Source organism: Elephas maximus, chromosome 1, assembly GCF_024166365.1.
Source record: "Elephas maximus indicus isolate mEleMax1 chromosome 1, mEleMax1 primary haplotype, whole genome shotgun sequence".
In the NCBI taxonomy this organism is placed as follows: Eukaryota; Metazoa; Chordata; class Mammalia; order Proboscidea; family Elephantidae; genus Elephas; species Elephas maximus.
Window position 1 is genome coordinate 5,188,216 of NC_064819.1, and position 26,022 is coordinate 5,214,237.

General features: G+C 41.9%; 1 protein-coding gene across 1 annotated transcript in view; it reads right to left on the reverse strand.

Annotated features, from left to right (window-relative positions):
• Window positions 1–22,971: 22,971 nt before the first annotated feature.
• Window positions 22,972–26,022, reverse strand: part of LSAMP (limbic system associated membrane protein) — a 991,063-nt gene continuing 988,012 nt past the window's right edge. The window contains exon 10 of the transcript XR_007516473.1: window positions 22,972–23,003. The gene's annotated coding sequence lies outside the window, so the exon portion shown is untranslated. The remainder of the gene's footprint in view (window positions 23,004–26,022) is intronic.

Below are 26,022 nucleotides of genomic sequence, written 5' to 3' on the forward strand. Positions count from 1 at the left end.
CATCTTGAGCAGGAAAATCTTAGAAGTGACGCTAGCCTCCCTCACTGCATCCTACCAGGTGGTGGATGATTTTGATTTGTTCCATTACTGATGATGTTCACTTTGATCACTGATTAAGGTGGTATCAATCAGGCTTTTCCATGGTAAAGCTACTCTTCTTTGTAATTAATGAGTATTTCTTACATAAATGTATGGGGGAGAGATGTTACTCTGAAACTATCTCTTTCCTCATTACGCTTTCCATTTGTTCATTTCAGAATGGACTCACCAATTTTATTCAATGATTTGTCATCTGTTACTACCATTATTTATTTTAATGCGGTAAATTGTCCCAGATTTGGCCAGTGATAGCCCTTTCGAGCTATCTTCTGTATCATTTAGGTATGTCTCTTTCATTCTTTGAGCATTGTTCTTACTTTTCGGTCACAATTAAATGTTCCAGACTTAGTTTGGACTTTATCTGCCCCAGCTCTGGCATCAGCGATTTCTCCAAGGACCCTGGTTGTTTTTATTGGAGGATGCTATTTAGAAAGTAAGATCCAATTTTCAAGGTAAGGTCGTTATGTTTGGGGTGTTGCTGTTCCCAGTCCTCCTAGTGAACAATGCTAGGGCTTATGTATATGTACACACACGTACACACACACACAGACTTACACATGTATGTGTGTATGTATTTATATGTATCCATACATGCACACATTCACATCGACATTTATTTCTGTATCTATATGTCTATCTTGAAAACTATGAGTTCACACCAATAATTAGTTCCCACTCTAATTCTAATTCAACACCATAGGGTTTGCTCTAATTTTCTCCCTTTTAATATTTACACCTCTGCTCTCTGACAATGAAAAATTTGGCTCTCATTATCCATAACATATTTACTTATTTAATCAATAGCCCTGTTTGTAACCACTCTTCCATTCCTACTGCTACACTGTGATGCTAAGCTTAAGGTTACCTCACTTGTGTGGACTCATGTGAATGTTGCAAGTTGCGGGGTGTTCTAGCACGTTCCTGGTGGGGAGTGAAATCAGGTCACAATCAGGACAATTTTCCATATGAGCATTTTTGGTAAATAGCTGCGGTGCAATGAATTGCTTAATCTGGTCCTTCTAGCCATAGTCTTTGTGGCTCACACAAAATGACTAAGTGGGACTATACAAATAAGGTATCCCACCCCATTGCCATTGAGTTGATTCTGACTCATAGCAACTCTATAGGACAGAGTAGAACTTCCCTATAGAATTTCCAAGGAGCTGCTGGTGGATTCAAATTGCCAACCTGTGCGAGCAGGGTGGAACCCTAAAGAAGGGATTGGTCAGTTTTTCCACCCCGCTAGGCTAAAAATGAGCCATCCCAGAGTCAGGAGGAGAGGATCTTATCACCAACAAGAGAGAAAATCCAGGAGTGGAGCATGCCCTTTGGACCCAGGATCGCTGCTCTGAGAAGTTCCTGGAACCAGGACATGAGAGAGAGAGATGTAACACTTAAGAAGGTGAGAACCTGTGGCAAAGAAATGGTGGCAGGAGAGATTGGCAGGAATTGGCATCATGGGCTACCCAGCCCAATGAGCAAGAAAGCTGGGTACCTTTGGGCAGGAGGCTTACTGGCAGAGTAGGGTGCCTCTGGGCACTTGACAGAGCTAGATTTACCCACCCATGGAGCTGCAGCTGAGTACCTTCTGGCTGAGGTTTACGGGTAGAGTGGGATGCCTTGGGGCACTTATTGGCAGAGCTGAAAGAGCTTTGTAACACTTGCCTGAATAGGGGAGAGGCCAAGGGGTCAGAGAGAGGCATGTTTGTGGGAGCAGCTGGGAAGAGGCTGTTCTGATTGAAGAACTATATCCTGAGTGTTTCTCAACCTGAATTGTAGCCTGTTACTTCCCTAACAAGTCCTGGCTTAGTCATCTGGTGCTGCTATAACAGAAATACCACAAGTGGATGGCTTTAACAAAGAGAAATTTATTCTCTCACTGTCTAGTAGGCTACAAGCCCAAATTCAGGGCACTGGCTCCAGGGGAAGGCTTTCTCTCTCTGTCGGCTCTGGAGGAAGGTCCTTGTCACCAGTTTTCCCTTGGTCTGGGAGCATCTCAGTGCAGAAACCTCAGGTCCAAAGGACACACTCTGCTCCTAGCACCGCTTTCTCAGTGGTCTGAGGTTACCATGTCTCTGTGCTTGCTTCTCTCTTTTATATCTCAAAAAAGATTGGCTTAAGGCACTACCTAATCTTGTAGACCCCATCAATATAACTGCCGCTAATCCATTTTATTACATCATAATGATAGGATTTACAACATAGAGGAAAATCACATCAGAAGATAAAATGGTAGACAATCATACAAGGGAATCATGACCTAGCCAAGTTGACAGAAATTTTGGGGGGACACAATACAATTCATGACAAACCCCATAATCTTAAGTATTGTCTGTGAGTTCTGTGGCCATTGCAATGAGTTATCAAACCCAGCAGAGAAGTAGAGAGTGACGTGGGAGGGATGGTTGGGGTCAGAATTGGTAAAGATGGCAGCCAGAGGAGACATATCTGACGTGTGCCTCCTAGGAATCAGTCTTGGTCTGTTGATCTTGATTCTCCTCCTTCCTTGTAGGGTTAGAGGAAATCAGATGCCACGTCCACCACACCATTTTCAAGGTTCCCATTATTTGTTAGGATTTTTTTTTTTTCATTCTAAATAAACAGTTTTAGCCTTTTTTTTTTTTTTAATCAAAATTTTGTATTCTTTTCCCTAGATAGGGCCATCTAGATGGAATAAGGCTTAGGCCTCCAATATTCTGGATCTGCCTGGGTATACTATACTCTTGATGGGCCTTATCTCATCTACTGCCACAGTCAACCTTTGAGACAAGGACTCTGACTGACAAGACGCTGCACCTCTGACAGCTTAGGTCACTTTCTCAGCATTGCATAGCCTGAAATGTGAATCCAGCTTTTCTGACATCAAACCCACTGCTTCTTCATGGAGTAGAACTTTGATGTGATGATGGCTTGGGGTCTAAGAGTTACTTCTTGAGGGGGTGGACAGTTTTTAATGCCTATTGAAATAGGAATAGGCAAAATGCCTTTGAGTTTTCTCCACTAGCAAGTGGCTATTTTTGGACTAGGAGTTAGCTGCTGCCTTGCTGCACAGTCAATTTCAACTCATGGCAATTCCATGTGTTCCACAGTAGAATTGCACTTTATAGAGTTTTCAATGGCTGTAATCTTACGGAAAGGTCCCTGGGTGGTGCAAACAGTTTGCGCTCAACTACTCACTGAAAGGTTAGCAGTTTAATCCCACTCAGCAGTACCACAGAAGGCCTGGCAATCTGCTCCCTAAAGATTACCATCAAGAAAACCCTATGGATCAGCTACTCTGTAAAACACGGGGTCACCATGAGTCTGAATTGACTCGATGGCAGTGGGTTTGGTTTTTACCTTAAGAAGAGAGTCGCTGGGTGGTGTAAATGGTTAAACTCTGGGCTACTGTCATGGATTGAATTGTGTCCTCCAAAAATATCTGTCAACTTGGCTAGGCCATGATTTCCAGTATTGTGTGATTGTCCACCGTTTTGTCATCTGATGTGATTTTCCTGTAAATTCTGTCTCTACGATGTTATTGGGATACCCTGGTGGCGTAGTAGTTAAGAGCGAAGGCTGCTAACCAAAAGGTTGGCAGTTTGAATCTACCGGACGCTCCTTGGAAACCATATAGGGCAGTTCTTAGCTGTCCTGTAGGGTCACTATGAGTCGGAATTGACTCAATGGCAGTGGGTTTTGGGTATGATGTTAATGAGATGGGATTAGCAGCAGTTATACTGATGAGGCAGGACTCAGTCTACAAGATTAGATTGTGCCTTAAACCAATCTCTTTTGACATATAAAAGAGAGAAGTGAGCAGAGAGACAGGGGACCTCATACTACCAAGAAACAAGAGCCAGGAGAATAGTTCACCCCTTGGCCCCGGGGTCCCTGCACTGAGAAGCTCCTAGTCCAGGGGAAGATTGATGGTTAGGACCTTCCTCCAGAGTTGACAGAGAAGGCATTCCACTGGAGCTGATGCCCTGAATTTAAAGTTCTAGCCTACTAGACTGTGAGAGAATGAACTTCTATTTACTGAAGCCATCCACTTGTGGTATTTTTGCTGTGGCGCACTAGATGACTGAAACAGCTGCTAACTGAAAGGTTGGTGGTTCCAAACCACCCAGAGGCACTCATTCATTTTTGAAAAGCCTGGCAATCTGCTTCTGAAAGTTTACATTCACGAAAATCTTCAGGAATGCAGTTCTACTCTGCAACACATGGGTTCACCGTGAGTTGGAATTGATTCCACAGCTAACCGGAATCTTACAGAAGTAGACCACAGGGTGGATTCGAACAACCAACCTTTTGGCTATAGCCAAGCACAAACCATTTGTTCCACCCAGTGGCCTTGGGACCAAGGGTAGAAGGTGCCTATATAGTATAAAATTAAGTGTAAAGACTCTTCAGCAGTGATTGACAAACTGGTTAAACCTGGCCACCTGCTTCTCTTTTTTTGCCCTCCATGCCTGTTTTAGCCACAAGCTAAAAACACCTTTTACATTTTTAAGTGGTTGACAAAAATCAAAGAAGAATATTTTTTGACACATGATATTCATATTTCAGTTCCATAAATAAAGTTTTATTGGAACAAAGACTCACTCATTTACGTATTGTCTATGGCTGGTTTCATGCTACAGTAGCTAAGCTGAAGAGTTATGACAGAGCCTGTGTGGCCCACAAGGCCTAAACTATTTGCTATCTGGCCCTTCCAAGGATTCAGAACCTGGCTGAACCTTGCCTTTACTAGTTTTGTGACTCGAGCATGCTATCTACTTTCTCTACCTCTTATTTTCCTTGGCTGTAAAATGGGAATAATAATGGTGCCCACTTCAATGTGTTAATATAAGAATTGAACTTAGCATATGAAAAAAAACAAAAAATAGTTGTACAGTCAATTTCAATTCATGGCCACACCCTGTGTTGTACAATATAACTGCACACAATATGGTTTTTATAGCTGATTTTTCAGAAGTGGCCTTTCTTCCAGGGCCCCTTCAACTGGAATCAAACCTCCAACCTTACAGTTAACCATTTGCATTACCCAGGGACTCCCTAGCACAAGAAAACAAAGAACCCCAAGGCAGTAGCCGTGGAGTTGATTCCGATTCATGGCGCCCCCAGATGTTGCAGAGTAAAACTGCAAGCCCCATAAGATCACGTGAAAATTCCAGTTTTGAAAAAATACACCACGGAGGAAAACAGTCTGAGGCAGAATCCTGTTCAGGGGCAGCAAAATTGCCTGGTATACCCTGTTGTTGGGTGCCTTCAAGTCGATTCTGACTCATAACAGTACGATATGATAGAGTGGAGCTGGCCCATATGTAAGGTTTTCTAGACTGTCATCTTTAGGGGGGCAGATCACCAGGTCTTTTCTTCCAAGGAGCCACTGCTGGGTTTGAACCCTAGACCTTTCAGTTAGCCGTTGAGCCCTTAAGCATTGTGCCACCAGGGTTCCATCTGGTTTACCCTAGCTTCTCTAAAGAAAATAATAATAAAAAGGCCTGTTGCTTCTCTGGAGATGGGGATGCCCAGCTACCTTCTTAGAAGAGGGAAAAAAAAGAAAACTTTCATAATCTCTACCTGAGACCAAGAAAACAGAACATATTTAACTTTTCCATCAACATTATTTTAGCATTTTTTGTTAATTATTATTTTTATTATTATTATTTTATTACTAATTATGCCATGGAAGCAGCAGTCCAGAAATCAAAAAACATATTGCATTGGGCAGATCTGCTGCAAAGGACCTCTTGAAAGTGTTGAAGAGCAAAGATGTCACCTTGAAGACTAAGGTGAGTCTGACCCAAGCCATGGTATTTTCAATCACATCATATGCATATGAAAGCTGGACAGTGAATAAGGAAGACTGAAGAAGAATTCATGCCTTTGAATTGTGGTGTTGGTGAAGAATATTGAATATACCATGGACTGCCAAAAGAATGAACAAATCTGTCTTGGAAGAAGTGCGGCCAGAATGCTCCTTTAGAAGCAAGGATGGCAAGATTGCGCCTTACATTCTTTGGACATGTTGTCAGGAGGGATCAGTTCCTGGCGAAGGACATCATGCTTGGCAAAGTACAGGGTCAGAAGAAAAGAGGAAAACCCTCAACGAGGTGGATTGACACAGTGGCTGCAACAATGGGCTCAAGCATAACAATGATTTTGAGGATGGCGCAGGACTGGGCAGTGTTTCATTCTGTTGTGCATAGGGTCGCTATGAGTCGGAACCGACTCGACAGCACCTAACAACAACAACAATCATGTCAAAATGGCACTTGCCTGGCATAGAGTTGTTGTGATATTAATTGCCATCGGATGGGACCCCATGCATTACAGAGTAGAACTGAACTCCATAGGGGTTTTCCAGGCTGTGATCTCTGGGAAGCAGATCACCGGTCCTGTCTTCCCAGGCGTCTCCAGAGTAGGTTCCAACTGCCAGTGTGTCAGCTAGTAGTCCAGCGCTTACCCATTTGTGCCACCCAGGCATGTGGTTAGCACTCGATAAATGTTTATTATTACTATTGATTTGATTACCCATTTCCACCTGATTTCAGAGTGTTGGAGAGGGAGCAGAATCCCAGAGGGACACTGGGGTCTTGTTTGCGCTTTTCTGTGTGTGTGTGTTTCGTGTGGCAGGAGCACTGGCCTATGAAAAAAATCACATTTCCAGAGCTCCAATGCCAGCGGAGGGTGCGGGTTGACACCGCCACCTGCCGCCGAGTTCACCAAACTGTCATTGTTGCAGTAGGGGCGGGCCGCTCCCGGGGTTGCCCCTTCGGAGCTCCTCCTAAACACACACATTCTGCAGGGCGGCTCCGTCGCTGTCCTCCCCACAGTGGTCAAACGTGCTGCTTTGGGGATTCCTCCTGACCTGGCCACCGGGGTGACTGGAGCAGCTGCCAGAGGAGGGGACTAGGGGCAGAGCGCCCGGGCGCGGGGCCACAGGGGCCATCAAGGATGGCAGAGAGCAGGAGCGCAGGGCGAGGGCGCACGGCTGCTGGGGACCAGCGGGCTCCCTAGCTTTGCCTTCTTCCTCCCCTAATCAGAGGCAGCAGGACTCACTCCTTTGTTTCTGGAAAGAAAATCTGTCTTAGCCTGAGGCGGAATTCAGCCCTCCCTCACCCATCAGGAATCTTTTGCTTATTCTCAGCTCTTCATCCGTGCTGGCCCGGGATGCAGACAGAACCGGGATGCAGACAGAATGTTTACGCAGCTGTCAGCTGCTGCGACGAGTGACAACCACGGAGGAGCCGCCCAAGCCCGCCTTCCAAGCGCTCCAGTGCGCTTACCACTGCCTCCTCGTGGTGGGTGCCAACATTGCAGCAGCCTGACATCATCGCCAGCCCCAACCCTCAGGGCCACTGCTGGGCGTTTTCCAAAGGGAGCGCTTTTTACACCTCCATTCAACAGCTGGAGAAAAGAGATGTGGGTCCCAGGTTTATTTCATTACGAATGAATGAGAATCTGTGTGTGTGTGTGTGTGTGTGTGTGTATGACAGAGAGAGAAAGAGAGACTAAAGAGCCTATTTGTGGCAGGCTAATGGGGAGGAGAGAAAGGAATAGGAAAAAAAAAACAAAGCGATTAAAAAGCCAGAGAGGCAAAGTGACAGTGATGAGGGAATAGAATGACAGCCAAAGATGCAGAAAGAATGCAGTGAGCAACAGTCTGATGGAAAATGGGAGGAGAGTTAAGATTTGATGTCTCTGAGAGGTAGTTTCATTTTGGTGAAGTGAACCTTGAGAGCATTTCAGTGTACCTCTCCTATTTTACATCCCATTTTGCTTGGCAGCTGCTAGAAATGAGTTTTCATCTTTTCTGTCTTGTTTTAGTATTCTCATGTCTCCCGCATCACCATTTCTAAGGTCATTAGAAAAAAAAAAAAAAAAAAACCCTAGAGGCAGAAACAATTATCCCATACATTCCCTGCGCCTGACAGAGCTCGCGGTGCACCCGGGCTTCTTAACTCCCGCCTTGCCCAGCGCCGTCTGCTTTTGTTATTCTGATCCAGGTTTCGCGCTGTCTTTCTCTCCACTGACCTCTGTGGGCTCACTTGTCCTTTGGGAAACAGACTGGTAGCTGCTCAGAACCCTAATGTAAGTGACAAACACTTCTGCAGAGGCTTCTGCCACCTACTCATCAACAAACAAAACAAAACCCCAAAAGAAACAAATAGCCAAAACAATGGGTTCTTTTGAATGATGTCTGTAACTCTTGACCTAATCCCTTTCATCTCCAGAACAAAAAAAAAAGAGAGAGAGATTTCCAGTGCCTGTGCCAGCTATAGCTATCTCTCTGTCCCCAAACCCCAAACTCATTGCTATTGAGTCGAATTTTAACTCATAGTGACCCTCTAGGACAGAGCAGAGGTGCCCCACAGGGTTTCGGAGGCTATAAATATTTTCAGAAGCAAACAGCCACCATCTTTCTCCTGTAGATTGACTGGTGGATTCGAACCGTCAACCATTTGGTTAGTGGCTGAGCACTTTAACCACTGTACTACCCGGCTGAAAAGGTTGAAAGGAATTTCCCATACCCCAGCCAATTTTTGCTACTATTTTGCCAATATGACCCAGTCTTGTTCCAGATTTGGGGGTCACGTTTAGCAAGCCCAAACAGGTTGATAGGAACTGTTTTAGTCAGAGGTAAATCAGCACATATCAGCATGGGCAATAATGGCCAAACTTGTAACCACAGCAGATGATTGCATGAAAATGTTTTGGCCAATACAGCTTATTTTGCCATATGGAGGTCTGATTGTCTATCTGTGTGATCGAAAGGAGAGGATGGCATTTCAGCTTTACTTAGTTCACTCAGAGGTTGCTGTCAGGGAGCGGCCATCCTCCATGTTGACACCCTTATTCTTCAAGGGTAGGAATGCAGCTTGGAGAGAAACCATTTATCATTTTGGTTAGTGGGTACAGATGGGCAACAGGAAGAGAAAAATATGTTGGGCCCTCAAAATACAAAACCTTTTTGTAACAAGGTCATTCTCAAATGGGGAGAGTTAGATTGTTCTTGCCTCAACAGGTTGTGGTACCTTTGTAAGGATGGAATCAGCTTTCACATATTTTTTCTTGGCAGACCGATCATCTCCTCTCCATTACAGCCTTCCCCTCATTTCTTTCAATATGCAATGCTGATCTGCTGCCACCATTTCCTTTCACTTACACTTTTGCAAAACACCCTTTTCAATCTGAAATTTAAGTAAGGTTGGGGAGATGAAGAGAAACAATACTCATTGTCACTCATGAGGGTATCCCAGCACCTAGCACAATGCCTGGGAAATAGTAAGGACCCACACATGTTTGGGTCATGGATGACTAAATGAATGATATCCTGATAAGAGAGTAGCCAACACTTCAAACCTGTTTTTCAGTGACTGATAATAACTGGGGTGTGGAGAATTCCAAAGGGAAAAACAAGGAAGGACGGTATGGAGCCTACAGTTGAGGACACATTGCTATGGAGACCAGTATGTGTGTATGTGTGCACCACTACGCACATCCAAGAGGCAGGAGCAGAAAGTACACTTCAGAATGAAATAGTTTATGAAGAAAAGGACGGATTGGGCAATGCACATAGTAAAGGATTCACAGAGCAGGGTTCTCAAACCCCACCTTTTAGTGATCCACCTTGACGATGCAAACCCAGCTCTAGGCATAGTCTGTTTGGCTGAATGGCAGGACTATGAAAAGGTCATTATTTGCATCATGAAAGGGTTGCCTTATAAATCTTTTTTTAGTTTTTGTTTTCTCAGGCATAGTGAGCTCCATGAGGGCAGGAGCTTCTCCTCAAGGAGCAACTGAATAAGATTGTGCCTGGTACGTAGTAATCTCTTTGCACCAGTTGTCTTTGAGTCAACTCCAACTCATGGCGACCCCATGTGTGTCTGAGTAGAGCTGTGCTCCACAGGATTTTCAATGGCTGATTTTCAGAAGTAGATTGTCAGGGCTTTCTTCCCAGGAGCCTCTGAGTGGGTTCAAAGCTCCAAACAGCTGAGCACACTAAGCATTTATACCACCCAGGGACTCCAGTCTCTTTGTAAAGAATTGTAAATGAATGACAAATGGGTGAAGGAATAGCATAGTAGGTACCAAACCCATTGCTGTTGAGTTGAATCCCAGTGCTAGCGACCCTGTAGGACAGAGTAGAACTGCCCCATAGGATTTCCGAGGCTGTAATCTTTACGGAAGCAGGCTGTCACGTCTCTCTACCATGGCACAGCTGGTGGATTTGGACCACTGACATTTTGGGTAGCAGCTGAGGGCTTAACCATTGCACCACCAGGGCTCCTTGCAAGGCAGTTGGCATCTCTATGACTCATGCATTTCCAGAGCCTTTGCAATGCTCCCCTTTAAAAAATTGTTCCCTTCTCTGCCACACCCTGCTTTGTGCCCCTGTTTTCAGGCTGAATTTTACACCATGTCAACAGGTGGTGGTTTTCCATCTCCAAATTGTGGGCCGAGGTTAACATCCTTAGATTTCCTTTCTTCTTCTCATAACTACATCACACTTGCTTGTCTCGAGTTAGTTCCATTGTTACTTATGTGATAATACTTGAGGGTGTACTTATTTTAAAAACACTTATTTTAGCAAACGTTATAGATACACCATGTTTCGAATCCTCCAGGCGCTCCTTGGAAACTCAATGGGGCAGTTCTACTCTGTCCTACAGGGTCGCTATGAGTTGGAATCGACTCGACGGCACTGGGTTGGTTCTCCTTGGTTGCGTAGATACACAGGAGATTTTGAGTGGGACTAAATGCAGAAATTAATGCTAATGAGCCTGCTGTTTAGCATGTAATATCCCTGGTGTTATAATCACGCATCACCAAACGTGGAGCCTCGGCTTGTCCAACAGATGCCGATCATAATGGCCACATCCTCTTCCCATGGATAAGTTAGCTTTGGTTAAATGTACCATTAAAAAAAAAAAAAAAACATTTAAGATGTTAATGAAAACCACCAGGAATTTTTGTTTTAACTTCTGCTTTAGTCTTTCTCGCAAAGGATTTTGAGAAGGTAAGGAGTCTATTGCCTATATCAGGTGCTATAGACAGGAAAAAAAAATGTTCAGTTCATTCTGGTTAAGATTTGGTGTGTACAGGCAAGAGCAACAAAAAAAGGGACTCACAGGGAAAGCTGGTATTTCTGTTCCCAGCAGCCCAGGGACTACAGGACTGTATCCTGCATACTGATCATGCTTGGAGACTAATTCTCCTTTGTACTCATCTCTTTTCTTCTTAGTGTTCATTTAGGATGTGAGGCAGAGTGGGGCATTTGGGGTTCTTGGGAGTCCAACTAAACAAAGAAAAAAAAAACCCAGTACCATCGAGTCGATTCCGACTCATAGCGACCCTAAAGGACAGAGTAGAACTGCCTCATAGAGTTTCCGAGGAGCGCACTAGTTGATACAAAATTATCTTGTCTTCCTGAAAATACCATTATTCTATCACAGAATGGGATTAAAGAGGGAGAAATACCAGAATGTTGCTATTTAGGAATAAGAATCTTACCTTCCAGAACAAGAAGAACCCTGGTCTGGGTTTCTCACTGAAAGACAGTGTTTGTAAAACAAAGAATGAACAGAGGCATAACAAGAGCTCTGTGTCTTTCCACATTACATCAGCAGTTATACTCTGAGACAGGTTCTCCAGGTCTTAGAACATGAAAGCATAGTGAGAGTGGGGGGCAGGGTAGGGAAACATTTCATACCTCCTCTTGACTCATTTACTTCTTGGCTGGGCTACAGGACTTGCCTAACTTCTAGGCAGGTTCAGGGCAGTGTAGCTGGCCTGGGTTGGGGAAGAGAAAGTAGGGAGGGATCAACCAGACCTAGGGATCATGTTTATGAGAAGCTTTTTCAAGTGTCCAGCCAGCTGTCATGCACCTAGGTAATGTGTCCTCCCAGAAGGGATTCTCAGTCCTTTCTCTGTTGAATCCTCTCGGTTCAGTGAGTTCCCCCCGCCGCCTTCAAGAATTTGGTCAACTATTACTATATCTGAGTGAATCAGTGCTACTTGAAGTCTGTACAACCTCATGATTGCTAGTATAGGACTTGGGTTATATATGAACACCAACTAACAGGTTGCCTTTGAGTCAATTCCGACTCATGGTAAACCTATGCATGTCGTAGTATAACTGCACTTTGTACGCTTTTCTGTGGCTGGTTTTTTGAACATGGGTTACCAGGCCTTTCTTCCAAGGCACCTCTGGGTGGACTCAAATCTTGAACATTTTGGTTAGTAGCTGAGTGCTTTAACCATTAAGAACAAGGCAAAAACTCAGTCGTGCAGGTTGAGCTGTTGAGTTGATTCCGACTCATAGTGACCCTATAGGACAGAGTAGAACTGCCCCATAGAATCCCCAAGAAGCACCTGGTTGATTCAAACTGCGGACCTTTTTGTTAGCAGCCATAGCTCTTAACAACTGCACCACCATGGTTTCCATGCTAATTGTCTAACCAAAAACCAACCAACCCAGTGCCATCGAGTCAATTCTGACTAGGAGACATAAAATAATAAAAGAACAGAGAGGTATGTTCACAGTTCAAGGATCCGGAGTCAAAGGATTAGCACAGTAGAGGTCTTTGGATGGAGCCTGTGGTCACAGCAGCTGAGAGAGTGCTATGTCACTTTTTGGTCAACTGCCTGGGAACTTCTGATGACTTAAGCTGGGGCTTCCCAGGGCTGTAACTGCACTGTTTCCCTCAACTGCATCCCTTCCCCAGTCTCGGGTTTCTAATCAGGGTCTACTTGTAGTATTGGTTCCCACTAGTAGGAGCAACTTCTTGGATGCTCTGGGAAATAAGAGACTTTGCTACTAGATCATTGGATTACTAATTTGATCTGAGAAACCAAACAGGAGCAGAGTGAGCAGATGGCATGACACAAAGTAAAGATAACATGGCTAGTCAACATTTTGCACTGTCTTAAGGGGTAAAAACTAATATCATGCTTTAAAAGCACATGGCAAGTGAACCAGTGCCTTCTCACTGAGAATGGTTGGGCCTGTAGAAGGAGAAAAAAGCTAGAAGAGGCACCCCAATCCATGTTCTCAGACAGTTCCCAGGGTTCTCCATAGATCCTCAACACTTTGAGATCCTTTGGTCAAGACGTAGCTTGGGCTGATGGAAGGCTGCTCCAATCAGCTAACATAGCCAGGCTGAAGAGTAGAAGAGAACATGGGAGGGAAAGATCTTTCCTACTTCACACCAATCACACATGAAGAGTTCAGTTTCAGACTTACAGGCAGGCAAGTTTTCCATGTCTGTGTAGCAATTTTTTTTTTTTTTAGGGAAGGAGGAAGCTACTATTTGTTTCATAGACTCAGATTTAGAAAATTTCCACAGCTATGGTGAGGTTACATTGATTGACAGAAAAGAATTCCACATGTGGTAGGTTTTTCAGTTGAATTGAATACAACTCAATTCTATTTTGATAAATATTTGTTAAACCTGTGCTATGAGCATGATGCCATGCTAGATCTGAAAGGATCACAGGAGTGAAAAAGACATAGTTCTTTCCTTAAGAAGAAAGAGAGAGATGGAGAGAAAGTGAGTCTAGGCTTCTAGGCTTCTAACCTAGGCTCACTTTCTTTCCAGCTCTCAAGTGCTGTTTACGTATATGGACACACAAGGAAATAGAAAGTGGGATTGTAATAGAAGGAACTAATGAGAGCAAAGCCTCAGGGTGGTTTAATTTTCTAAATCTGAAGCTTCTGTGGCTTAAAAGAAGTACAGTGAAACCTGTGAGAGCTGGAACTCAATGAGACTGCCTTGTTTTTCCAGGTCTCATAAGTTTTCTACCTTTGACAGGATGCAGTCACTACTTTTCTATTGCTCTCTATTTAGTGGAAAATAATTGAATTTTCCTTCTCTGACAGGTTTCTGCCTTACACAGTTTCCGACTTTCACAGGTTTTACTGTCCGAATTTCAGGCCAGCTGGGAAAAATGCTACTTGAGACTTCAAGTGAGTTTTTTTTTTTTTTTTTCCCCCACAAGATTAGTAATGGAAGGGCATTTTCAGTGTTCTATATAAAATTCACATTTGGGCACACTGGGCCAATAAGCTGTCTCTATGAACCAAAGGGATCAGGGGTTTCAGTTCTCTCTGAGATCCTTCACTGATTACTGAAGGTGAGCATGAGTGCGTGTGCTCCCTTCTCCTCCTCCAGCCACCTCATTCCTGATTAGTCCTCTCAGACGTGTTTTAGACCCAATTTAACTCCTAAAAGTCAGACTTCAGACCCTCCCCACCCCTACTGATATATGATAAGCCAGCCTCACCTGTTTGGATTAGGGGTTGCTTACTTCTCATTCTTGTCATCTCCTGGTGGTCCTATGAGATGCTGTAGAGATTCTACAGAGATTCTTAGAACATTTTGGGAAGATAATAGCTCTCACCAAGAACAGAAAACAAACTGCTTTTTCATAATTAGAAATAAGGAGTTTCTTTAGAAGATAATTCAGTTTTTCCTACTGCTATCAGGTTGTTCTTGTTGTTAGGTGCAGTCAAGTTGGTTCTGGCTCATAGCGACCCTACGTACCACAGAATGAAACACTGCCCGGCCCTGAGCCATGCTTAGAATCGTTATGCTTGAACCTATTGTTGCGGCCAGTGTTCGATCCATCTCATCGAGGGTCTTCCTCTTTTCTGCTGACCCCATATTTTACCAAGCACGATGTCCTTCTCCAGGGACTGATCCCTCCTGACAACATGTCCAAAGTATGTAAGATGCAGTCTCACCATCCTTGCTTCTAAAGAGCATTCTGGTTGTACTTCTTCCAAGACAGATTTGTTCTTTCGGAACTTCATGGTATATTCAATATTCTTTGCCAACACTGCAATTCAAAGGCATCAACTCTTCTCTGGTCTTCTTATTCACTGTCCAGCTTTCAAATGCATATGATGCAACTGAAAATACCATGGCTTGGGTCAGGAGCACCTTAGTCTTCAAGATGACATCTTTGCTCTTCAACACTTTAAAGAGGTCCTTTGCAGCAGATTTACCCAATGCAATGTGTCTTTTGATTTCTTGGCTGTTGCTTCCATGGGTGTTGATTGTGGATACACGTAAAATGAAATCCTTGACAACTTCAATCTTTTCTCTGTTTATCACGATGATGCTTATTGGTCCAGTTGTGAGGATTTTGGTTTTCTTTATGTTGAGGCGTAATCCATACTGAAGGCTGTGGTCTTTGATCTTCATTAGTAAGTGCTTCAAGTCCTCTTCACTTTCGGCAAGCAAGGTCGTGTCATCTGCATAATGCAGGTTGTTAGTGAGTCTTCCTCCAATCCTGATGCCACATTCTTTTTCACATAGTCCAGCTTTTTGGATTATTTGCTCAGCATATAGATTAAATAGGTATGATGCAAGGATCAACCCTGCGCACACCTATCCTGACTTTAAACTACACAGTATGCTTTTGTTCTGTATGAACAACTGCCTCTGATCTATGTACAGGTTCCTCATGAGCATAACTAAGTGTTCTGGAATTCCCATTCTTCACAATGTTATCTATAATTTGTTAGGATCCACATAGTTGAATGTCTTTGCATATAGTCAATAAAGCACAGGTAAACATCCTTCTGGTATTCTCTGCTTTCAGCCAGGATCCACCTGACTTCAGCAATGATATCCCTGGTTCCATATCCTCTTCTAAATTCTAAATCTGTCAGTTCCCTGTTGATATACTGCTGCAGCTTTTGAATGATCTTCAGCAAAATTTTACTTGCATGAGATATTAATGATATTGTTCGATAATTTCCACATTTTGTTGGATCACCTTTCTTGGGAATAGGCATAAATATGGATCTCTTGCAGTTGGTTGGCCAGGCAGCTAGCTATCCTCCAAATATCTTGGCATAGACAAGTGAGCACCTCTGGCACTGCACCTGTTTGTTGAAACATCTCAATCGATATTCCATCAATTCCTGGAGCCTTGTTTTTCACCATTGCCTTCAGAGCAGCTTGGACTTCTTCCTTCAGTACCATCGGTTCCTGATTTTTTGCTACCCCCTGAAATGGTTGAACATCAACTGATTCTTTTTGGTGTAATGACTCTGTGTATTCCTTCCATCTTCTTTTGATGCTTCCTGTGTTGTTTAATATATTCCCCACAGAATCCTTCACTACTGCAACTCGAGGCTTGAATTTTTTCTTCAGTTCTTTCAGCTTGAGAAATGCCAAGCGTGTTCTTCCCTTTTGATTTTCTATCTCCAGCTCTTTGCACGTGTCATTATAATACTTTACTTTGTCTTCTCGAGCTGCCCTTTGAAATCTTCTGTTCAGTTTTTACTTCATCATTTCTTCCTTTTGCTTTAGCTACTCAGTGTTCAAGAGCAAGTTTCAGAGTCTCTTCTGGCACCCATTTTGGTCTTTTCTTTCTTTTCTGTCTTTTTAATGACCTCTTGCTTTCTTCACGTATGATGTCCTTGATGTCATTCCACAACTCATCTGGTCTTCAGTCACTAGTGTTCAATGTGTCAAATCAATTCTTGGGATGGTCTCTAAATTCAGGTGGTATATACTCAAGGTTGTACTTTGGTTCCAATGGACTTGTTCTAATTTTCTTCCTTTTCAACTTGGACTTGCATATGTGCAATTGATGGTCAGTTCCACAGTTGGCCCCTGGCCTTGTTCTGACTGATAATATTGAGTTTTCCATTGTCTCTTTCCACAGATATAGTCGATTTGATACCTGTGTATTTCGTCTGGAGAAGTCCATGTGTGTAGTTGCCATTTGTGTTGGTGAAAAAAGCTATTTGCAATGAAGAAGTCATTGATCTTGCAAAACTCTATCATGTGATCTCTGGCATCAATTCTATCACCAAGACCGTATTTTCCAACTACCGATCCTTTTTCTGTGTTTCCATCTTTCACATTCCAATCACTAGTAATTATCAATGCATCCTGATTTCATGTTTGATCAATTTCAGGCTGCAGAAGCTGGTAAAAATCTTCAATTTCTTCATCTTTGACCTTAGTGGTTGGTGTGTAAATTTGAATAATAGTCACATTAACTGGTCTTCCTTGTAGGTGTATGGATATTATTCTATCACTGACAGCATAGTACTTCGGGATAGATCTTGAAATGTTCTTTTTGATGATGAATGCAACACTATTCCTCTTCAAGATGTCATTCCGACATAGTAGACCATATGATTATCTGATTCAAAATGGCCAATACCAGCCCTTTTCAGCTCACTAAAAAATTTTTTTTTTTTTTTAATGCCTAGGATGTTGATGTGTATGCATTCCATTTCATTTTTGATGATTTCCAACTTTCCTAGATTCATACTTCATACATTCTAGGTTCTAACTATTAATGGATATTTGCAGCTGTTTCTTCTCATTTTAAGTCGTGCCACATCAGCAAATGAATGTCCTGAAAGCTTGACTCCATCCACATCATTAAGGCCGACTCTAATTTGAGGAGGCGGCTCTTCCCCAGTTGTCTTTTGAGTTCCTTCTAATCTGCAGGGCTCATCTTCCAGCACTATATCAGACAATGTTTTGCTGCTATTGATAAGGTTTTTACTGGTTAATTCTTTTCAAAAGGAGACTGCTGGGTCCTTTTTCCTAGTCTGTCTTAGTCTGGAAGCTCAGCTGAAACCTGCTCACCATCAGTGACCCTGCTGGTATCTGAATACCGGTGGCATACCTTCCAGCATCACAGCAATGTGCAAACCCCCACAGTACAACAAACTGACAGATGGGGGGGAGCTCATTAAAACTAATCGTTAAAGATAAGCCCTATAATGAAGACTTTAAAGAAAGGGTACACTCCATCATTTTTTTGGTATCATGTCCCCAAGATCTCACTCAAGTCTAGCAATCAGAAACTTCTTAATGCTTTATCTATTATTCCTTAAGATCTTTTGTTGAAGAAAAAGAAAATTGCTTTCAGAGAATCTCTTTGCTTAGGTGAAGACTATTATTGTAAAGATTGCATTCCTTCCTCTGGTAGATGAGACTTGGTAGAGAGCCTTCAAGCAAATCTTCAGTATGTCATCCTCCCCTTTCTCAGATGATTTTTGTTACCATTGGCTTTATTTGCTATATTATTCATGAAAACCTCCAAGAAACCGTGCAGTCAACTACAAGATCACCAAATCAGGTCAATGAAGACACAGCTCCTTTTCACATTTATTTCATTTTGTTTCAAGTTCACAGAAAAGCAGAGCATTCATGCGTGTGAAATAACAGAAGAGAGAAAGAGAACTTATATACATTTAAAAAGAAAAGGAAAAAAGCTTTTTTGTTTATTTTAATTCCTCCACAGAGCTAGTATTCAGGGGAAAAATAATCCATCCAATAAACAAACTAACAAACAAAAATATGTTGAGCAACATAAAACTCAAACCTAAAAATGGCCATTTGTTTGAAACATCAAAGGAAGTTCAGTTCATGTCTACAGGGCTGAAAAAAGGAATATATATATTTGTATGTATATAACATGGTTAATAAGGAGCATTCTAACCAAGAGCAGGATTTATATATCCTTCAATAGGGCAGTGAGAAGGAAGGGGTGAAGTAGGTATTGGGAGCGGTAGATGGAAGGGAGTTGGAAGTTCCTCCAGCCTTCTCTCCCCCACCATCTCCTCCCTTTAACCTCCCCTTTCCATCCCTCCCAATAAATTTATATTCTCTGGTGAAGAGTAAAGGCAGCGAAGTGGATTCAAAACAGCTCCAAGGAGGTTGGAATTGGAGCTGAGTGTCATAAAGCTGGTAGTATGAAGCATTTTCTTCATTTGCAAGAACAGGTTCTTAGGCTGAACCTGTCTTTATTTAGAGAGGGCTTGCACAGAGAAGAGTGTAGCTGCAGGATTAGATTCAGGAGCACCACCCAAAAAGAGGCATCTCTGAAATAACCATGGAAGTGGGGAGCTGCTGCATGGGTAAGTCATTCTCCCACATAAAGAGAGCCTTCTAAGTACTCTAAACACATTGTCTTGCCTTATCTATACAAAGTGTTAATACTAATGCTGGGAAGTTCTGAATGAACCCAGCTGTACAGTGTATCCAACCCACCCATTGCCGTTGAGTTGATTCTGACTCAGAGTGATACTACAGGACAGGAGACTCAAAATCCTTCTGATCTTTCAGGCATTGCATGAAAAGACAACTTTGGACAGATGCTAAGCTGGGTCTCTCGGATAGTGGAGGGCTATACTTTAATGGGTCAAGACAATTGGGCTTGTCCTGAATCCATCATGAACATAACAAGAAAATAAGTCCTCGTTATCTCCCTGAGCTGCTATCTTTCTGCTCACCGTGTTGGCAGCAAATTTAACGTTCACGTTTCATTTTGTTTTTCATAACAATTCTTACTGGCTTCATCTGTAGCCTCCTAAAACATGGTTACTTTTGTCTTATTTTCAACTTGCCTTCTCTAAATGGTATCAACTTAGACTTTTTGAAAATGAGGCCTGTTTTCCCTCCATATACTCGCTTGATCCCATAGCCTATAGGTCAATTTTAGGGAGACTTATGCCATAAGAATTTTCTTCCACAACAGAATATATTATCTTGGCTGTTTCTCACAGAATAACCTTTTGAACCTGTCTGGGACCACGTGGTTGTTGCCATCAGTGCAAGCAAAGAGTTTCCAAGGACAGACATTTGCTACAATGAGGCACTTGGCCCAGGATGAGAGAAAACTGATGTTTCCTTTCATTTGCACAACTTCCTCACTTGTTACATGACTAATACCCAATCTGGCTGTTTTCCTTCCTGCAAAAGGTTATTAGAATATAGTTCAACAGTTAGATTTTATAATAACCTAAACAAGAAAACAATCTCCAGTTATTTCAATGCCCTCCGTATAATCTGAATTACAATCTGAATGTACCTCTTCTCCACATTGCTAAGCAGTCTTGATTGGAACAGTATTAGTGAATCAGTCCAGACAGACACTGTGTTCTAGAGAATTTTGGATTTTGAAATGGAGATGATGGAGCGATGTTTCCAATAAGTGAGTTAGTACAGAGACCAAACTGGAGAAGACAAGGAGCTACTTGGACCACTTTGCTGGGCTTAGCACCGTGTAAGTATTATGTTCTCACTCAGAATCTGACAGCTTAAAAGTTGAAAGAGATTTTAAAGAAAATATCATCCAAATTCCTCACTTTTGGGTTGAGAAAAAAAAAAAAAAGACTCAAATGACTTGCCTAAGGTCGCCCAACTTGTTTGTGGCCAGACCCAGGGCTAACACCCAATTCTCCTGACTCCCAATCCAATACGCTTTCCCTCTCACTTCAGGGTTTTAATTTATCTTGGCTAGAGGAGTACTCTTTGAACCTAATGTTAATTTGACCTAATTTCTTTCTATAACTTAGTCATTGAAGAAAATCCATGCACTCCTTGAAGTCATCTCTTTGATGACTATTTACTTACCAGTGGTTCAGACTGTGGAAAAGGTATATAAGTCATTCTATTAAACACATCAGGTACTTCAATAAGACTCCAAGAGGACATGGCTATGAGAAACTTCCAATTAAAATGATTCTGTCCCTCAATTATTATATTCAAGATAGATATGCAGGAACCAAGCTACAAGATTAAGTAGTTATTTCCTAGGATGAGACTCAGCAAGATATTTCTTAATGATCTAACAGAGAACATATATCCAATCATTTCTTAGGATCAAGATGACAAGCTTTCCCAGTGTTTTCGTTGAATGGGAAAATAAACACTGAGTAATAGTTTGTTCATCGAGGTGTAGATGACTTCCTTGGAGCTATTTAAATAAGACAGTAAAGATAGTAAATAGGAAGTGACAAGAAAAGGCTTGAGAGTTGATGCCATAGTCAACTGAGTCTTAAAACCCCTCCCTCCCTTTCTGTCATTTTCAGGGAAAGTCTGAGGAGCTTTGGTGTCAGGTGAGGCAAATTTGACAACAGTTGGGAGAATCTCAACTTAGGTCCTGAAGGAACAAAGAAGTGGCCATTTAATTGTGTGACTTGAGCAGGATATGAACCTTTTAACAGTTCCTGTAGGCTTCTTCTTTTTGCTGAGGTCAAATTGTGTTTGGGCTGTTAGTCATACTTCTTCCCATACTCACCCTCTGGAATTTTTTGGCTTCTATTCCAACCCTTTTGTTTGTTTGTTTAAGATTCATAGGTTTAGCTGAACTTGGGCCCTGCATGAAAAATGAAGTTTACATAGTTTATATTATGTACATAAACTAGTGATTTACATTGATTTCCACCTGATTGGTGCCTAATTTATTAATCAGCACACAGTATGTAAATGTGCTGAAAGGAAATCAAGATTGTAAAATAAGTTTTCCATAATATCCATAAACATTTTCATTGGTGTAAATGTTAAACCTAAACCTAATGTTAACACCAGCTTCCTTGCCAAGAGGAAAGTGATATACGTTGCTGGGTGAGAACGAATTCTTTCTGAAATCTCAGTTGGCGACATTTGAACAGCAGAGCTACATGCAAATGAGAATAGTTCACTTCTCTTCCACTAGTATGCACATAAATGGCAACTCAATTTTGCATTTAGTAAGATATTTACAGATATTATGCCAACTCAGATGGAAAATTTACACCGCTGGGGCAAATGCAGTCTTTGGACAAGAATTATTTAAAATACTTAAGAAAAAAGGCCTCTTAAACCAGAACTGTGTGCTTAACTCAGGGTCTTATCTCAATATTTTTGTGGTATGTATTTGTCTGTAAAATATGAATAGTTTCTGTAGGTCAAATATAGCATTGCCTTTACACATCTATAAACAAATGATAAGTTATTGGGAACCAAGACTAAACTGAGCTAAAAGGTCATGAGGACAAAAAGAAAATAGGATATGGTTAATCCATGGAATGTGGGACATAAGCCAATTATTTTTAAATAAATAAGTAAAAGTGGAAAAATGGGGCTCCATGTTTTTCTAAATTAAGCACAGCTTTTGTTGAAACCAAATTCAGCACTTTTCTTTCTTTAAAATTTAAGCCATGATGCTAGACTTTTCTTATACGATATTGTGAATATAGCATTTGCATAGCTAAGATTTAAAAAAAAAAAAAATTACATACTCATGTATCTATTTTCCCACAAATAATTCAAGGTGTACAAAGAACAAAATGAGAACTTCCACGGAGGCCATTCAGTAGAAACAGATCGCAACCAACCTGAGGATGGAGCCTGTGACTCTAGAGTAGTAAGAAGCTTACAACTCAGAAACAATCTCCTCCTGAGTTTAGTTTTTGTGGCAAAAGAGGTAAGTCCATTTCTGGTCCTCCAAAGACATGAAAATCATGAGTACTTTTCTAAGGTCTCTGAATAGCCCCAGTTATCTTCATATCTAGTTTAAAAAAAAAAAAAAAAAAAAGCCCATGGCAAGGGAGAAGACTGTCTGCATAGGAAGGAGAAGACAAGAGTTGATGGAATAATCCTTCCCAACAGGAAACTCATCTACTTTCCCCTAGGCCTTAGTTTTTTTATGCTGGAGGGGTTTTGTGTCTTTAAACAAGCCAGGACGTCCCTCCAAAAAAGGTAAAGCCTTTTGGTGAACCATTGTGCAGACCGTACCAGTCCACATCCTGTAGCTACAGAACCTAGGGCAGCTTTCGTTTCTCGGGAAGCACCCTGGGTCAAGGTTATTTCTGCTTTTGTCAGCTGAAAGCTGGGTTTAAGGATTTTACTTTAAGAATGGCGGAGTTTCATTTTGCATAAAAAGAACATTTTTTCCTGACATTAAGTATATGAGTCATTCAGATTAATTAGGTATTACATCCTCTCGGTATATTATTTCCAACCACCTGGCTTTTTTTCAGTGCCGGGTTTTAAGCTTGGTTTACCAGTGGACAAGATTCCTGAAGGGGTTTATGGAAGTACAATGAACTACATTTCAAGAAATCTCATGTTGGGACCTATTTCTTGGTACAGTCCTCTGGCCCCTACCTTTTTCTGGATCTTTCTCAAAAAGATGCTCTCCTCCATTGTTTACATTGCTTAGATACATTTTCAAACATGAGATTTCTGGGATCAGTGTTTTCTCTGAAATGCCAGCCATGAGCAAATAATAATAATGAAAAATCTCAGATCTTGCCAGAGTTATATACAAAGCCACTACAATTTTTAATACATGTTTAATGATGTTTAATTTAAAAAAAAAAATTGCGGTCAAGTCAATTTCAACTCAGAGTGACCCTATAGGACAGAGTAGAACTGCCCCAAAGAGTTTCCAAGGACTGCCTGGTGGATTTGAACAGCCAGCCTTTTGGTTAGCAGCCATAGCACTTAACCACTACGCCACCAGGGTTTCTGATGTTTGATGTATGGTCCATTGTATTAAAACCGGAAGAATAGACGGTGCTGATACGGTAAAGACATTCTTTTCAATGCAGAAGCCTCTTCCATAAAACCAGAATTTTGTCCTTGTAATAGAGTGGAGAAAATAGGAATGCCAAGAGTTTGATGAAAGCATGTGACATGCTCTGGGGATCCACTCCTGCTACTGATGCTAAATGACGACTGAATTTACCCCTGTTGCTTCTCCCTTCCTGTTTAGTTTTAAGTTAGCATGTACTCTTCTAAAGTGTAGCTGTCTCTTCAGTATATGGGAAACATTTATGATGAAAGATGATAACCTTTTATTCCTTGCACGAAGAAGACCAAAACTGTTAAAAAAAAAAAAAAAAAAACCTGATTGTCAATGAATTGATGGTGCGTAGGGAGAGATGTTCACCCCTTTATTTTAGTAGCCATCTTCTTGGATAAGAATTTCTGTCCTATTCAAGATCTGCCATAAAAAAATCATAAAAGTGTGTGGGGGGGAAGGGGTAGTGACAAGCCTCTGGGGGAAAAAAAAATAGAATCGTCTAGAAGAACTTAAAAATGCTGCTCATCAAGGAGATGACTACCTGCAAAGAAGAGACTCATTGCAAAGAGCCTTCAATCAATAGAAAATATGAAGAGAAATTTCAGTGTTTTTTTTTTTTTTTCCTCTTTTTTTTAAATTTACAATTGTTCAGTTTTCTGTTTTATATCCTGGGACAACTTCGTTTCAAGGTTCCAAAACTCAGTAAGGTGTCACTTTTGACTCTGATGGAATACATTCCATTATGACCTCAATAATAATGGGGCTGTCCTTTCATAAACTGAGCCACTTCCAATACTTCTTATAGTATAAGAGCAATGACTAGTTTTCAGACCAAGATATCCACACACTAGCTTTCTCTGCAAGATCCTAAGAAAAGGCTGTGGAGATGCCAAACTCTGTGGTACAAATACATCCACCTAAATTTATTACAAGTTGTCCAGCTCTTTTGGTTAAGGAACTAGCTCCCATTTCAGTGTTAATGTCAAGAACACTCTTGGAGGAGTACATTTAAACACCATACCCACACTGTATTTTTTTCAGAAGACCAGAAGCTAAAAGCAAGCAGGGAAGATGATTATAATGCAATCCTTAGTGGCCTACTCTAGGATAATGATGGGCCTCTACGAAAAATGATGTTGCACACACCATCAGGGGAACTAGAGGGAGGTGATATGAGCAACCAAATAAAGGAATAGCCTAGAACACCAGGTCAAAAATCTTCAAAGAGGCAAATTCCTTTTTGTTATGGTCTAGGCTTTGTATTAGAGCTTTGACAATATCTCCAGCATATGGATTTTCCTTCTTTGCTCACTCTCCCTGTATTTTATCTGAAATATGAAACAACTTCTGCTCAAAAGAATCCATGGGGCAAATGAAGTGTTATTTGAAGATGAGGGAGAGAACCAAGCAGGCTGCTTGGGAGCTCTATGTGGCTTATCAGTCTGCTACTGGGAATTAACCCTTGGATATCTTCTATTTCTGGGGATTTGCTAGACACCTCCTACCTTCTCCTGAAGCAGAGCAGAGGCTAGCCTGTAAAAAGCCCAGAAGTATATGAATCCATCAGAATCATGAAAAAAAGAGTGAAATCAGAAAACTTTTCTCCTACCTTGCCTCATTCACGTCATTGTTTTTTCTACTGTTTGCTCACCCATCAACAGTAGGCACTTTCCTTTACAGTGATATTCTGAGTGACTCCTGACTGGGTTCCGATGATTGGACTAGAGGGAGTATGGGGTTCTGCCCTTGGAAGGGGCACAGCTTGGTTTGAATACACGCTGATGTCAGGTGGCAGTCAAAGCTGGGGGAAGGGGCTCTGCTCCTCCCCTCCTTTCCCACCAACGTCCCCCAGCAACTTGTCACGACCGCGTCTCACAATTACAATGCATGACAGTATCTACAGCACAGTGAGTCTATGTACACATGGACCATTCCCTTGGCATGCTTTAGAGAGAGACACACGCTCACACACATGTTCAGCCACGTGAGAGAAGGACAAGCACGCGCGCACAGTGGATACAATTAGAATGGCACTTCCTAGCATTTGCGGCATAACTAGTGCTCAGGGGGGTGGTGGGGGTGAAGAGAAGCAGGGGGAGGGTAAAGAGGGAATAGCTGGATGGGTGGGGGTAGATAGAACACACTGGAGGGAGAAGGTATGGTCTTAAAAGTTGGAGACAGGGTGGAGGCAGGCAAGCCAGATAAAGGCCCAACACTGGACTCCATCATGGATTACATCAATAGTCTGCAATGGCTCAAATAAAAAAACAGAATAAAAAGATTGTGGAAATATAAACACCAGTACAAGTCCTTATCCTCCCCACCTCCCAGATGAAAAAGCATGAAGGAAGGATGAGGGGTGGTGGCAGTGGTTAATATCCGTCTGGTACTTCTTCACTTAGGTTACTTTTACAACATCCAGACCTCTTTAGTATGACATAGCCTTTACACAGCGCACATTTGCTTAGATATACACAGATCCTGGCAGAACTTTTCCCACCATGAATTATCTTCATTTTTTTTTTTAATAGTTGGACTTAAATTTTTTTTTCTAAAATGTTGTATTTTCTTATTTTGCCATTCATTTAGTGGTTAGTA